This window comes from Lontra canadensis, unplaced genomic scaffold (assembly GCF_010015895.1).
Source record: "Lontra canadensis isolate GAN:19392208 unplaced genomic scaffold, GSC_riverotter_1.0 scaffold13, whole genome shotgun sequence".
NCBI lineage: Eukaryota > Metazoa > Chordata > Mammalia > Carnivora > Mustelidae > Lontra > Lontra canadensis.
The window spans coordinates 13,458,025-13,470,323 of NW_022631007.1; the positions used below are offsets into that span (position 1 = coordinate 13,458,025).

At 47.3% G+C, this 12,299-nt stretch overlaps 1 long non-coding RNA gene across 1 annotated transcript in view; it reads right to left on the bottom strand.

Annotated features, from left to right (window-relative positions):
- The window catches only part of LOC116867963, a 96,352-nt gene extending 85,013 nt beyond the window's left edge, over positions 1-11,339 (bottom strand). Inside the window, exon 1 of the long non-coding RNA XR_004382700.1 lies at positions 11,268-11,339. This is a non-coding gene — a long non-coding RNA (uncharacterized LOC116867963). The remainder of the gene's footprint in view (positions 1-11,267) is intronic.
- Between the last annotated feature and the right edge of the window lie 960 nt (positions 11,340-12,299).

Genomic DNA, 12,299 nt, shown 5'->3' on the forward strand with positions numbered 1-12,299 from the left:
CATTGGGATGCGGAGGCTGCACCAGCCCAGAGACACCCACACCAGTCTCTACAAGGCCAGATCTTAGGGCCAAGAATGGGACACCCCTTGTCTCAACCAGACCGTGTGAGGGCATTATCAGAGCACAAAAGGGACCAGATGAGGTTTGGACGATGCCTTTGAATCTTCCCACTTGTTGGTGCATAAGATGGTCCATCTGGAAGGTCCATCTTTGAACAGATTTGGACTTTCACGATCTGCTCCAGTCTTCTCATCAGCAGCAGCATTGGGACAACGGGCTTCAATTACAAAAACTCAACTTCTGCCTTCTGGATAGGGGCTTCCTTGCCACAGCCTCCCAATAAGCAAGGATGGTCCCCTCCCCAGGGACCAGCAATACAGCAGGATGACATGCCCAAGAGTGCCAAGCACCATACAATCACGGGCCTGAAGCAGCAAGGTTCAGTGTCTGGGCTAGCTGGGAGCCTGTGACCATAAAGGCCATCTCCTGCAGCCCATACTCCCAAGCATGAGTGCTCACCCACGCAGGATCCTCGACTGTGCATGTCGTTCTGGTCCACCCGGATCTCCTCTGGCTCTCCTGAACCATCTACTATCCCTCCCCTTCCACACCCATCAGAATTTCCCAACCCCCTTCCCTGCTCTATTTTTTTTTCCCCTCACTCCCATACAAGAATCTCTGGAATGTACCTGTTGTGTTCATGATTGCCTGTCTCCACCTTCAAGCTCCATTAGGGCAAGTGCTTTTGTCTCCTCCATTCTCCTATATCCTCAAGGCTTAGAACCACATGGAGGGTGCCCAGTAAATCTTTGTGGAATGAGTCAGTAAATGTTTGGGACCTACTGGCCAGTCCCTGCACCCAGTGGGCCCAAATCTGGATCTCATAGTGACCTGATGCCTTGAATGTGAATGGAGTTCTGACAAGCAGGCAGGGCCTGGCTGCCCAGTGTTCCACCTGCCCTACAGCGGGGATGAATCCAATGGAGGTAATGGACAGAGCTGGCCCTCACTAGTTCCTCCCATGAGAAAGTTGGTCCATTTCTTCAAATTTCTATAGACCTCTCAGTATGGAAGAGATGAGATCAAAGTCCAGATTCCCTGGAGAACCAGCAGCCAGGCAGATGGGTGGCATTACATGCGTGGTTGAAGGCAGGGTAGAGGAGGACCAGGAGTGGGGACCACTAAGGACCTCTGTGTGGTCACGGAATCAAATAGTGCACACCAGTCAGACCAGTATTTAAGACGGCCCACAGCAAGCCTCTTACTGTGAGCCAGGCACCGTAGTGGACACACTCTCCCTGCCCCGAAAGGCTGATATTGTTCTTCCCATTTGGTAGATGGAAAAACCGAGAACAAGGAGGGACCCTCACCACCTTACAAAGTCTGGACCACATTAGAGGTTCATTAAATATTTATTGAGTATGGAGAAATGGTTTGAGAGATGTTCTTATTCTGTTGCACTGAATGAAGGTTTTGAGACAAGATAAAGGTAACGTACACAATCCTGGGTGTGAAATGTTTGGACATCAAACATTCAATCAACAAAAATGTATTGGTTCCTTTCCATATACAGGACCAGGCTGGGTGCTGGGACACCTTCACAGGCCCCAGGCTGCAGGTCGTGGGCAGTGTTAGCTGGTAACACCTGGGATGCTCCATGGCCCATTTCCACAAAGGATCCATTTTCAGTTGGGACCACAAATCAAGAAACTCCTCTCATCTTTCCAAAGGGAATGAACAGATTACATGAAGCCCTCCACTGCCCCAGCACAAGAGCACTCACTGACTGTCATATGGACACACTCCAAAGATGACTCAGAAGAAACACAGAGTTACTTCGGTGCAAACCAGTCAAGCAGGCAGCCAGCACTTTGCAGAGCAGACTGGAAGCAATCTATTGGTTTCTGCTTAAAATGAACTTTGAGCTCTTTGCATTAGAGCTGAGGCCAAAAATTACTCCCCACTAGCTGTAAGGAGGCTTTTGAAATAAAAGAGCTGCATTCTTAGCACAATCTGTATGGGACAGGAACAATGAGAAGCACAGGGAGGAGGATCAGCAGAAAAGGGGAGAAGACAGCACCGAGACAATCCCCTTTGCCACGGTGGTTTGTCACCACCTCTTGTGAGGAGGAAATGGGGTCGGCCTGGCTGTTGTTCATGATCATACTGAGTTACAGTACCAAAACCCAAACCCATCTGTGGTTCTTAACTCATATCATCAACAAAATGTTGTCACTGTGGACAGCCTCAGTGAAGGACACCCACCCGGCATTGACACATAGTCCCCTAGCCATGGAAGATCTCAAGAATAGCTAGTTCAGACTCTGGTGCCCAGAGCTCAAGCAAACTCCCTTTAAGAATTCTGTCTTCCCAAGACTTATCGCTATGTGTGTATGATATTCCTTGTAAGCTGACACCTTCATGGTGGGGGACAGAGCTAAAGTATCCACAAGCCTAGAAATATAATTTTAACAAAATTGATAGAAGTGCTTCGCACATTGCAGAATTCATTCTGCAGCATGAAAGCTGGTCAAAGAATGGATCGGAGCTACTGAAAATCGTGGTTGTAGGGAACACTGATGACACAGAACTTACAGACAAGGAAGGCATTAAAACACACAGCAAAATACAGAATATGAAAACACTATTTAGAAAACAGTGTGATCCGGGGCTGCTGGGTGGCTCAGTAGGTTGGGTGTCTGACTCTTGGCTTTGACTCAGGTCATGATCTCCTTAGTCAGGGGATCAAGCCCTGCATCAGGCTCCACACTGGGAGAGGAGGGGGAGTCCTCTTCCCCTCTCCCTTTGCCCCTACCCCTGCAATTGTTCTCTCTCTCTCTCTCTCTCTCTAAAATAAATAAATAAAATCTTTTTTTTAAAGAAATACAGTAAGTAATAAGATGAACAAGTTCCCTGTTCTCATGTCACTAGGGATGACATATTCTGCCACTCTAAATTACTGCTAGTGAGGACCTAAATAGAAGCACCCCCATTCATTAAGCTCTTTCTCTGTGTGGTCCCTGCACTAAGTGGCATTGTCTGGTTAACAGCAAGTGAGGACAATCCCTAGGGAAGCCCTTAGTGGGGAAAATAAGCCAGTGTCAGAGGGGCTTTGCCTTCCAGTGTGTGCAACTCCAGCTCCTGGACTTCACTGCCCAACTGTGCTATCTTGGAGAAGGGCTTTCAGGCTCTAGAATGGCTATGGGCTCTACACATCATAGACGAGTTCCCCCAGAACTAGAATCAGAGACATACATTCTAGTGTAAGGAGTATGCTGGGGGGAAACCAGAAACTCAAGTATGGAAGGGGGCAGTGAGAGAGATGGGCAGAAAATCAGGAAGAGGTTTGTTGTCAAATAAATTTCTACTGTGGCTTAATGCTCTGGGGACTCTGGAAGCCAGCTGGGATCGTGACCAGGAGTTATTTCATGTCCCATGCAGAGGGGAAGTACCTGGACATTTCTCCACCAGCTCCCCTCAGTCAGGGCTTGAGTGTGGTCCGAGTGGGGTGGTCATTTCCCGGCACTTCCAGCCCATCCAGCATGTGGGCAGAGTGGGCAAGGAGAGGCAGATGGTAGCTGTTCGAAGTCTACTGGTTGCACAGAACTATAGGAGCTGAAGGATAAGGGAGAGGACCATCACCAAGAGCATCTGTGCCAACTCCTGCTATGAATTCTCAGTGGCAACCACCCATACGTTTATTCCACACACACTTAATGAAGAACCTACCAGCAGCTAGACTTGCTCTGGGCATGGCTCCTAGTCTAGAGCTGGCAAGCAGGACTTTGGACATCTATGGCTGGACTCTCACCTTCTTCAGAAGGCACTGCCCGTGCTGTGCTTAATCTGTACCTGACCAGTCAAATGAAGAGGCATGGCCCTTCCACTGTAGCCCTGGCCTCACACCCCTGGCTGTTGGGCCTGTAGTATCTTCATGCACATCATTGTTCCCTCTCTGGCCTTATCTCTTCCTAAAAGCTCCAGTCACCAAAGGTGTTCCTGTTTTGAGTTGGAGGGACACAAGAGAGGGCAGACAGAATGAGATGTGGGATTTATTCTGTCACTCACTGGCAGTCAACTCCCCATTTGTCATCTTCCTCATGGCATTCCAGTCTTGTCCTCAGAATCCCACCTTATGGCTGGGTCCTCCAGGGGTCTCCCAACCCACCCCATCCTGCAGTTCCCCTCTGCTCGGTGGCACATCCTGTGTGCTCCTGCTCCTGCTAACCATGCCTCACAGTCACTGAAGCCTAATTAAAGTAATAAAGACAGAAGAAGGAGCCGGGACACCTGGAAATTGAGAGACCAGGAATTGAGATTGGCAGGAAGTAGATTTTGCTGCCAAGAATGATGAGGCATATGCAACAGGGCTGTCAACATGGCAGGAAGTGTGGGAAGCAAAGGGCAGATAGAGGGGAAGCCAAACTAATTACCTTTGAGGCTGCCTGCCCGAGGGTGACTGGGCATAGATGTGTCTGACTGTGGCACCTGATGGATGGAATCGATCCATCTTCTCGTTGGCTACACCACTGAGTATGTGCAATTGGTGTCAAAGAACACTAAGACAAGTACACAGGGAGCTGACTGTGGGCCACGTTGGAGGGTCTCCATTTTTGTATAAATGCTAAGGAGCTCTAACCTATTTTCTCCTCCCCTTATAGGGAAAAAGTGTATCATTTTTTAAAGCATCCTCAGAACACATTTATTTGGTTATCAGCAACAGTGGACTGTTTTTTCATAAGTTTATTGCCCGTTTGCATTTTTTTTCTTTTGTGAATTTCCTCTTTACAGACTTGACCTATTTTTCTTTGGATTGTTACTTTTCTTACTGACTTTTTCTGTCAGATAGGATTCAAATACTTTGTCTAGGTTTTTTGGTCTTCTAAATTTTTAACATCTCTTACCATTCAGAAGTTTTGTAATGTAATGGTTTTATTTTAGTTTGGTTTGGTCTTTTATGTTTGATGTAGTCATGTCATTTTAGCCTTGGTGTCACGCTAAGATTGCTCTTCTCAACCCAGAATTATAAATCAGCTTTCTTTTGTTGCCTTCCAATGTGAAAGATTTTTTATTTGTTTTTGTTGGGAGGGAAGAGGCTGCTGTTAATTTACTCTTGATTCAAATGCATGAATTATTGCTCTTAGAGCAATAAAGAAATGCAGACAATTACATGGCTTAGACTTCATGTGAATAAGGTTGTTTGGTGGAGGAGACTGGAGCAGTTATGTGACCAAGGCAAGTCCCATGTGTAGTGACAATAAGATGAGTTTAGGACACAGCCCCCTGCTTTAGTTCTGGATGATTCTCACTGTACCACCCCCACGAGTCACTACTTTTATGAAGTTCTCTCCATTCAGCTGCCCCCCCCAGCAGGGGTTAACAGCTCCTAGCAGTAATGGGCTCACCATTAGTCCCACACAACCAGCATTTGTGCTGCTTACCCAGCCAAAGCCCCCACATGAAGAAACAACTACCACACATCCTCAGATGCCAAGCAGACCCTCCTCCCAAGAGCTCAGAAGACCAGCAATTCCAGGTCCCTCCCTCTCTGAGCATGCCCCAGTGTTAGATCCACTTGCCCCTCTTCCAGATATCGCAAACACCATTCCCAAGCCCCATCTCCAAGACAGCCAGTTCTGAAATTGTTCTGACATTTGCAAAGAGCAGTTTCGAATACAACAAACTCCAAATGACTTTTCCAATCCCTCCACTGTTGTTTACTGGAATTCTACTTTGCTGAAAATTGCTTGTGTAAGATAGATTTATAAAATATTTCTATATGGAATGATTTTCAATTTAATGGAATCAGAACTGAAATGGACTTTTTAAAGCATCCTCAGAACACTTAATAATCATCTCCCCTGCACATTGAGAAAATTCATTCATTCAAAAACAAAAATCAAACTGACATATTTTGAACACTTACTATAGATGACAAGCTGTGGTCAGTTTACAGCAAAACTGGTCCCTGTATCCACGTCCTCTGCAAGGTGGTTTGCCAGCCCCTCCTCCCATCAAGAAGCAGAGTCTATTCACCTGCCCTTGAATCTGGGCTGGCTTTGCAGCCAGCTTCAGTTAACAGGCTGTGTCAGGGTGGCACTGTTCACAGGAGCCTGTGGGATTCTGTCTCTCTTTCTCAAAACCATGCCATCGTGATGGTAACAAGTCCAGGCTAGTCTACTGGTGGGAGATGAGGGGTCTCATGTGGCAAAGCCAAATCATCCCAGCTATCCCCGCTGAGCTCCAGATGTGGAAAGAGCCCAACCAAGTTCAGCAGATCCTCTGAGGTAAGCCCAGTGTAGGTCAGCAGAATGGTCCCACTGACCTATAGACACTCAGCAAAACTCAGTGCTTATTGTTCTATGCCACTGAGGTGTTCTCAGTGTTTATTACTGAACACCACTGTAGCAATAAATAATTGATGTTAATATTGATAGTCATGGCTCAAAAATTTATATCAAAGGTGTATATTCAAGAAGTAAAAGGACAACGAATTCCTGTCCTCTGGGAAGGTAGGATCTTGTGGGAACCTCTAAAACAGCCCCCAGGATACAGTGTGCTGTGTCCTATTAGGAAGTTACACACAGCATCCTCTGGTAGCATGGAAAGGGATGCCCTCAAGGGTCAGGGTGTCAGAGACGACTTCCAGGGCTCAGGAGGTAAGTCCTGAAGGATGATCTTTGACTTTGCATGTGCAAAGGCCCAGAGCTCACACCAGCACAATGGCATGGCATGTGAGCATAACTGTAGTGTAGGACAGTGGGAGTTTTCCCCTTGGAGTCTCTTGGAAGACCTAAAAACACTCAAGTCTCTGAGCTCTACCCCAGAGTTTCTGGTTCCAACCCAGGAGGCCTGGGTTGGAGCCCAAGAATTTACATTCTTTTTTTTTTTTTAAACATTTTATTTATTTATTTGACAGAGAGATCACAAGTAGGCAGAGAGGCAGGCAGAGAGAGAGGAGGAAGCAGGCTCTCCACGGAGCAGAGAGCCCGATGTGGGGCTCGATCCCAGGACCCCGGGATCATGACCTGAGCCAAAGGCAGAGGCCTTAACCCACTGAGCCACCCAGGTGCCCCCAAGAAGTTACATTCTTAACAAACACCCAGGTGGGGCTGAGGCTGCTGCCCTAAGAACCACAGGCATCGGGATGTGAAAAGCACAGAATCTGGCTTCCCCGCATGGACCTAGGACCAAGTTCTGGTGGCCTCTTGCGGGCAGCGAGACTCTGAGAAAGTGACTCAATTTCTCTAAATGCCCACTTCCTCCACTGGAAAGCAGGGATCTTGATGCTAATGGCCTCAGATAGCTGAAGTAAGCCTTGAATGAGCTAATGCATGAAAAAGCCCTAGTCCAGAGCTGAGTGCAGAGGAACATTCAGGAAGATGAACGATTGCTGTCACAGGCATTATTGGAATTGTCACTATGGTGATTCCTGTGCACTTGCTGGAGCATGGAGGAGTCACTGGACAGGAAGAGAGGTCGTAGCAGACAGGCCAGGCCAGGCCAAGAAGGTCCCAGGGTTTGAGTCTTACCCCGAGGTTATATGAGGCCATAGAGGGTCATATGGTGTGGAGAACACATTTAGACTCACGTTTCAGAATGATCACATGGGCACTGGGATAGTTGGTGGAGAAAGGCGAGACAGGCAGGACATGAAGCTGTTTGAGAGGCATCTGGTCATTTCTGTGCATACCTTGATGGGTGCCAGGGGCAGACATGGCACCTGCCAACAAAAGGCTCCTGCCTGTCCTTTGACGAACCAAGGACAGGTGCTCTGAAATGTCCATCATGTGGACATCTGACAGGCCAGAGCAGACAGCCGATGCCTCCCAGCCCTCACATGTGCCCACCTACCTCCACTGGTCTGTCCCATGCAGGAAATGGCCACCCAGCTTCCTCCTGACCATCCCCTCCTATAGACGTCTCATCTACAGTGGTGCTCATTGCTGCCTTGCATACCTGCTCACCCGCTGAGTCCTTGCTTGCAGGAAACTCTGAGCTAGGAGACAGGCTTGCCTCCAGCTATGGGACAGTGCCTAGCACCACGGGCACCATAACTGAACGTGACCCAGAAAACTGAGCACACACCCCTGCCTGAACCCCACCAGGGCATCCAGCCATCTCTCCTTCACTCAGGTCCTAAAGAAAAGTGCCTGGTCTGCCACAGTCACAGCCAGACGGTTTGGCCTGACTCAAATCAGGAAAGCCACCAGGTTTTTCTGAAATTCGGTGTGTCTAGGGAACAAGTACCATTTGCCAGTATCCCCAGTGAGATCTCTTTAATTAGCACAGCCTGGGGGAGAATCAAATTTCGTCATGGAGATTCATGTTAAGGGGAGAACATATGTGTGTCATTACACAATTTATTTGCTTTTCTCTCAGAATCTCGTGACTTGTAAGAAAGCCTGTTTGGACAGTTTCATGACTTGGAAGCAGCCTTTCCCACCCAGGTCCCAGAATCAGGAATGATGAATGCAAGGCCAGGAGAGGAGCTGTGTTTATTTGACTGCATGCTCCGAGTTCCTAAGCAACCAGAAGAGCAGGCTGACAAAATCCGCCCCCATCTGCTGAGGGCAAAACCTTTTGCTGACAGGTGGCCTCCCTGTCCATATGCATAGAGCCCAGGGTCAGAAACTGGCCTCCCAGAATATTCTCAGGGCAAGCTCCACTCAAAGTTCAAAGCTAACTAAGCATGTTTAAAACATGTCATTGAATTAAAACAGGAAATCAAGAATACTTTGCTATAAAAACCTTAGCTAAAATGGAAAAGCATTGAAGTTTTAAAAACTTGAATGAAGAATAGATCATTTCTGGTGTGTGTTGCACAGTGTACAAACTTCAACAATCCAAGTTGCATCAGACTTTGGAAGCCAGCTGCTTGGGGAATCCCCCGTGGAACTGGCCTTGACGGATTCCTCTCCTTTCACTGCAATTGCGAGCGACGGGGAATGAAATTAGGGAAGCACTTCGGCGCTGCCCTGCCTCCCACCCCATTAGGGACTCACTGCCATGCTGCGATTAAAGCAAGGAGAACATCATTTACACTTCCAACAGCCATCAGACGCTGATGGCCTGATCTTTACAAATGTCCAAGGCAGTGAAATATGCCACTTACACCAACGTCATGATTGATACGGGTCTCAGATTTCTAACTCACCCTCCTTCTGACTTTCTTTAATTCATGGGAAAGCTCTGATGAACCTAACAAGAGGATTCTGGCTGGCTTATCATCTCTAGAGCCAAAACAAAGATTACAGGTCATGAGTGCATGAAATACAGCTCCGTTCCAGAGATTTCCAGCCTCTGGACATGCCCTGTCATCTTCAATGCACACAGTCAGCTTGAACTGTTTGGTATTCACAAATCAAGCACCTAAGTTTGTAAGCTTCAAATGTGTGTTTCTGCCTCAGCTAAATTGATTTGTTAATTTTCTATGGCTGCTGGAACTAATCACTACAAAGGCAGTGACTTAAGCCCATATAAATGTACTTAATACAGTATGGTTCTGTAGCTTAGTGGTCCTATACTCTCCCACTGGGCTAAAACCAAGGCATCTTCAGGGTTGCTTTCCCTGTGGAGGCTCTGGGGGAGAAACTGTGCCCTTGAGGCTGCCTGGTTCCCTGGCGTGCAGCCCCTTCATCTTGAAGGTCAGCCAACAGTGGTAGAGTCCTCCTCATGTCCATAACTCTGTCCAGCTGCTGTGGTCACACCTTCTCAGATGCTGACTCCTTTCCTGTCTCCTTCTCCGACTTTCAAGGCTCCCTGTGGTTACTTTGGGGCCCGTTGGGCTAAGCCAAGAAAATCTCCCTGTTTTAAGGTCAGCTAATTAGCAGCCCTATTTCCATCAGCTCCCAAAATCTTGCTTTGCCATATAATGGAACACATTCAAGGTCAGCAATTAGGACATGAAATCTTTGAGGGTCATTATCCTGCCCACTACATTAACCAAATTAATCATAATATTTATAACCCCATATTTACATACATTTTTACACACAGGCACAACCTGCATGCACACGCACACACACACACACACACAAACAATATCTCAGGCCTAGACTCTAGGACAAGGTGAGTAGCCAGCATGGATCTAAGACCAGCTCACTGGCCTGCCGTTCCCCAGCCAGCACTCAGCCTCCTCCTTGTATCACTGTGTCATTTAACTGCAAAGATGAGTCAGCCTCCACTGATATCTGAACCTTTGAAATGTCGAGATAGCTAGGTATAAAAATACTCAGGAATACGCAAGTTTAGTGTATTCTTGTAGGATGATAAGATGATGTTACAAAATACAAATTAACTTTAAAACCAAATTTCTGATGATGAAATCCTTTTGAAGACACCAAATAACCTCACAGGCTAAAGAAAACGACTTTAAACATGTCATTCTTCATTCAGTCTTAGAATTGGCATTCCTTGTAATGCCTTCAATATGCCAGGCACATTGGTAGGGATGTGACAATGTCCTAGAGAAATAGATGGCAGAAATAAGTTTATCTTTGAGAGAAGAGGATGGGCTGATTGCTGTTCTCTCATCCCATAACAAAACACATCTGATGTGTTTTTTTGATATCCCAAGTAGAAGGTCACAATTATGCATATTGGTATAATTTTTACTCAACAGCCTAATTATATTTACTTCCTTTACACAGTTATTTTGGGAAGTAAGGGAGTGCTCAGTTGGGAAGCAGAAGGCCTCAGTTCCTGCATGAGCCCAGGAGCTGCTGAGCTGCATGAACAAGAGGCAGCCGCACGTGCTCTCTGGGCCTTTGCCTCCTCACTGGTAATAACCCTCGCTGGTAACAATGAGAGGACCACTTTAGTCACTTCCGAAATGTCTCTCAAACTTGCCTACTTATGCACCAGGCTTGGTTGGACATTGAGATACTGAGAGGAGAAAAAAATCCCATTAGACGCTTGGTCTAAAGACACATGAGTGAAATATTAGTATTTAAAGGGGGGTTGACCAGTCGTCCCCAGTCAGGGCCACCCACAGATCACAGTACCTTTTGCAGGTTAGAATGTTTAAAACAAAAGGGCAGCTGGGTGGCTCAGTCAGTGAAGCATCTGCCTTCATCTCAGGATGATCTCAGGGTCCTGGGTTCAAGCCCGCATCAGACTCTGGGCTGAAGGAGACCCTGCTTCTCCTGCTGCCCCTTCCCCTGCTTGTGCTTTCTTTTTCTCTCTTTCCGTCTTTCAAATAAATGAGTAAAATCTTTAAAAAGAAGAATGTCTAAAACGGAAAGCATGCCAAGAAAGGACTTACCCTATGCAGAATTCCTCAAGCATTGAGGGTGACTCTGCCTTTGCTGGATCCATCCTCACCTGCAGCTGACTCTCTGGGCTTCTCCCTCCTGCAGTGGCCATGACCCAGGGGGATGCATCCAGCTTGTAGGCAGTCCTCTATGTCCATTCTTCTCTCAGCCCCTGGCATCTGACATTCACCACACTGCCGGCACCCTTCTGAGTGTCCTCTTGGATAGGACCAGGGTGAGTCACACAGTTCTCTCTTCAGGATGGCCCACCCCTGGTCACACGTGGTGTCTGCCTCCCTCGTCCTGCCATCAGTCCCAGCCTGGCCTCTCTTACTGCCACATACTCCCTGGGCTTTCTTGGCCAAAACCCCCAAGCATCAGATCCTTCCAGCTGCACAGAACACGGTTTGGATGTGCTTCCATCACTGTGGGTGGGCTGTTCCCTCCCCACTTAAAGCAAGAGGATGGCAGGTGCGATGAAGGTAGAAGACACTCATAAAACACAGCAGTTCTCTTCAAAGTAACCTTGCCACATGTTTCTCTTCCTCCATCTGATCCCTTTGTACCTTAAACCTAGACAAGAGCTCAGGAGTAATGAAGCCTAGTTTTAGAAAACTCTCTCTTGTAAATTTTGTCCCCAAAGAGGAGACATGATATCCTATTTGGTAAATATCTATCTTCTTGGGCCTTCACCAGATTTCCATTTAATTGCCTGTTTCATTTGCCTGGCTATAAATCTGGGACATAAGTCACAGTTTAGGAGGTGGACACCATAGTAGGCAGTGTGGACTGCCTCTCCGCAGCCTTCCCCACACCCATGCTCTTCGGCAGAGTTCCCGTTTATTCAGAGAGCCCAGGGAAGGGGCCCTCCTCCAAACATGAAGGGGAAGAGAACCCAGGGTCTCATCACCCTGCTTATTGTGATCCTAGCCTCGGATGCAGGTCTGGTCAATGAGATGGAGGATTCAGGAAAGACCTTCCTTGCTCTTTAAAAGAGACAACCAGGGGACACAAATCTGTCCTATCCATGCAATGGCATATTA